This window comes from Saccoglossus kowalevskii, chromosome 2 (assembly GCF_978046115.1).
Source record: "Saccoglossus kowalevskii chromosome 2, keSacKowa6.1, whole genome shotgun sequence".
In the NCBI taxonomy this organism is placed as follows: domain Eukaryota; kingdom Metazoa; phylum Hemichordata; class Enteropneusta; family Harrimaniidae; genus Saccoglossus; species Saccoglossus kowalevskii.
In genome coordinates this window covers 27,816,585-27,820,404 of record NC_140642.1, presented here as the reverse complement: position 1 = coordinate 27,820,404, position 3,820 = coordinate 27,816,585, and positions in this window count along the sequence as shown.

The window sequence follows — 3,820 nt, the reverse complement described above, 5'->3', positions numbered from 1 at the left end:
CTATTGTTAACGTGTAGTTGTAATACTGCACGCAATCAGCTGTTAATCCCCAGTAATTCGCACGCAACGAAAATTAATTTGACAAACTCTAAATAATATATGTTTCTTCTGAATTTTTAATAATCCAATCTCACTATACAATTAGTTGACCTTATGTGACCTATGATATAGCAAATATAGTCAATTAATCATTTACGCCACCACGTAATTTCATTATCAGATAACGAGATGAAAAAAACGCATTGCCCACATTTGTTACGTATGCTCTGATTGGATATTACATGGAATATTGCCCGTCTATCACATGGATGACGTCACTGAAACTACTGCGCATAACAGATTTCCCTTCGCTACACCGCGGTTTTAGTAACCATGGCTACCGTGATGCTGTCCTGGCCGCTGTTGCTTTCGGCGTACTTTCAAGGTTTTTTGAGGAAATTTAGCCATCTGAAATAGACAGCAAACGGGCCATAATGGATAATAAGATAATCCGTTTTGATGTCAATTCTTTATATGAAGCAAAAAAATGTACAGCGAAGCCGTCACTGAAACTTCGCAACCAGGATCGCAGCCAGAACCGCAACTCTACGCCTAGTTTTTATGCGGGGGGGGGGGGGGGGCATCGGCGGGTATCTAGTGTTTAAATAGACAAATACATGCCTGAAGAATATTAATTGCTCATTCAAATTGCGCCAAAGACCTTTATTTCACCGATATCAGTAGAATAAATCAAAAAAACTATACAAATTGACATTTACGTACATTACCAGTTATACGGAAAGCACTGCTCAGTTCAGCACAGTTTGAGGCGTGATCTATTCAGAATTTGTCAAGAGCAATTATCAATGGCATTATCAACAAATATTACCTAACAAACATGTATTATTATGAGTTACCAGTGACTGTGTCTGCAGCAACTATATGTGGCCAATTCATGTGTTAGCAGCAACTATGTGTTGCAAGTTACCTTGTTGGCAGCAACTATGTGTTGCAAGTTAGTGTGTTTACTGAAGCCAGTTGAAAAACCGAGCCCAAAAAGGTTGACGTTAAAAATTGGTGTTTTTCTTCAAAAATGACCTGAATGTTGCCTAAACCGTCCGAAAATATCAAAATTGTGAATGTGGATATAAACATCGGTGCATACCATTATACTAGTATTTCAATTGTGGAAATAACCCTGGCTGTGTTAGTTGCAATTATGTGTCGACAGTTACTGTGTAATCATCTTATTAAACGAATCATTTAACCATTAGTTCACTTAAATTCATTTCCCAAAATACATTACTAATCATTCACTGATTGTTATCAGTTTTCAGTTCAATAATTGGTAATATAATTCATACGTGTCTGCAACTTTCTTGTAATAGTCTGGTCATATGATCAATTATATAATATTGTCGACATCATCGATATAATTTAACGGTAGAATTCAAAGGCAGACCGAGGAAAAAAAACGAGTAATTTATAGGTCATTTGTGTGATGAAAGTAATTAAAAACGGTGTATAGAATAGTCGGAATATATAAACAAAAAAAATAACCCCTTAGACAGCATTGGTACACCATATGTTTATTCGCCTGTATCTAAGCTCTCAGATGCTATAAAGGTTGTTACAGTAGCACGTTTAGCTACTTTTAGAGAATTTGTCTGAAACACAAATAATTTGTAATTAAATTTTTCCTGATAATCAACAGATAATTAATTACTGTCTGGTGAAATGCACACGGCACGCACATTCATGTTACCATAATTTATGTATAATTAACGCACTTCTGATATCACTTGTTCGTAGAGCTGGAGCCTTCACGTTGCCTTCTCTGCGTCCGGGGGGGGTATGCGCCGCTGTTTCGGCTCCTATTTCCACGGCCGAGTTGATCCTTTCCCCTTATTTTTAAGATTTATGACATTTATTTGTTAGCCAAATGCGTCCTCAATATCGATCTCAGTTTTGAAATGGTCATTTGCGTCCGCCCACATATTAAAACAAGGCGCTTGCGAATTGGATGACGCTGAACTTTGTCGTTAATATTAATCGGAAGTAACACTCACATGAAAATGCCATTTCTGGATATGAATTATAACATTCATTTTCATTTATAAAAATGTATAAAATCAGTCCACCTTAATAAATATATGATGCATGGAAAGCGTGAATCAAGTATTAAACTAAACTCGTGGAACTAGACAAAGATATCTTTTTAGTTTAAGTTTATTTATAAACGATCTCACAGAAAGACTGGTTTTGAGCACGCTGACCCACACTTTCTACCCAAAATTCCGGTTAATTTATTGTCATATGCAGATGACATTGTAATATTCTCATGTTCTAAAAAGGGCATGCAGTAATCCGTTCATGTTCTTCAAAGGTATTGCTTGAAATGAAATTTATCATAAAATTTAGATGAAACAAAAATGATGATTTTCGGCACACAAAAAAGATTATGGAGAAGATATATACAAACTGTAGACCATTACAAATACTTGGGACTAGAAATTTAGAAATCTGGTAGTTTCAAAAATTCATGCAATGTTCTTAAAATAAAAACTGGAAAAAAAACTATTTCACAAGCAGTAACAAACGAATAGCGTATACCACCTAACAATATACAAATTTTAAGAAAAAATAAAATAAAATTAGGATATTATATTATCAAAGACAATGGCTACCACGTGAGTTATGTACGGCCTAGCGACCTGAATTGTGGGTAAAAAAAACACAAAATCAAACGCATTGTGTATTGTCAATTGTTTTTGCTCTGGCCATTGTTTAATACACATATTATCGATTGGTGATAGTTTCGATCATGGCGCCATATGAAAATATACTACTAGTATGATTTTATTTACGATATATCTTGTATATCGCAATGACTAAAATACCACCACAAATACTAAAAACACACGAAGAGCCAGGAATCACAAGCTATGTGTTAATACTTCTTTCTGTTGAGACTTCAATTCTTCGCCAAATATTTCAGTGTAATTGAAATAGAAAAAGGGTTACAGTAAATGATTAGTAAACTGAATTAATATTTCAAAAAGTTATCTTAAGTAAAAGTAGGGAACCGGTGTATACATAATCCCAAAGTAACGACTCATAATAACTCCTTTAAAATTTACCCCAAAGCTCCAATAAAATTATAAATTGATATGGATCAATTAACGTAGCTGTTAATGGCTAACTTACATAAAGATCGTGTTGCATGAAGCTTCCTATATATACACACAACACACCACACCATACATTAGACATTAGATGTTTCCTATAATCGTTCTACATTCAATAACCCTTGTACATGGTGCAACCATAAAGAATGGGAAACGTTTGAAACCGCATTTGACCGCTTAGTATACGTACCTTCGATGCTGAACGTATGATAAGCTTTACGTATTTTGTATTCTAGGTAATAATGTATAATAATAAGTTTAAATTGATTTCTTTTATAATGTTTTTGTCTAAACCATATACCATACATAATCACATGGTATAATCGCGGCTGGGGCTGATACCATCTCTGCTCCGACATTGATGACCGGTTTATTTTACTGTCTCTTGCGATTGCTATTGACAGGTGGTGCGTATAATGTTGCGATAGCTATCATGGCTAAAATGGGCGACTATGGATATATCATATTTCTTACACGAGTCGTAGCCTCAATTTCTGCACATCTGTCGATTAGATTTCATTCTGGATTACCATCTCCCAACTGCATTGTTTTATTGTTTTCAGGTTAGGACCTCATCGCCAAGTGACACATTATTGCCTACTATCTTAGTTTAAAGCAGTCGCGTTGGACTTTTATTTGTCTGCATTGAAGGA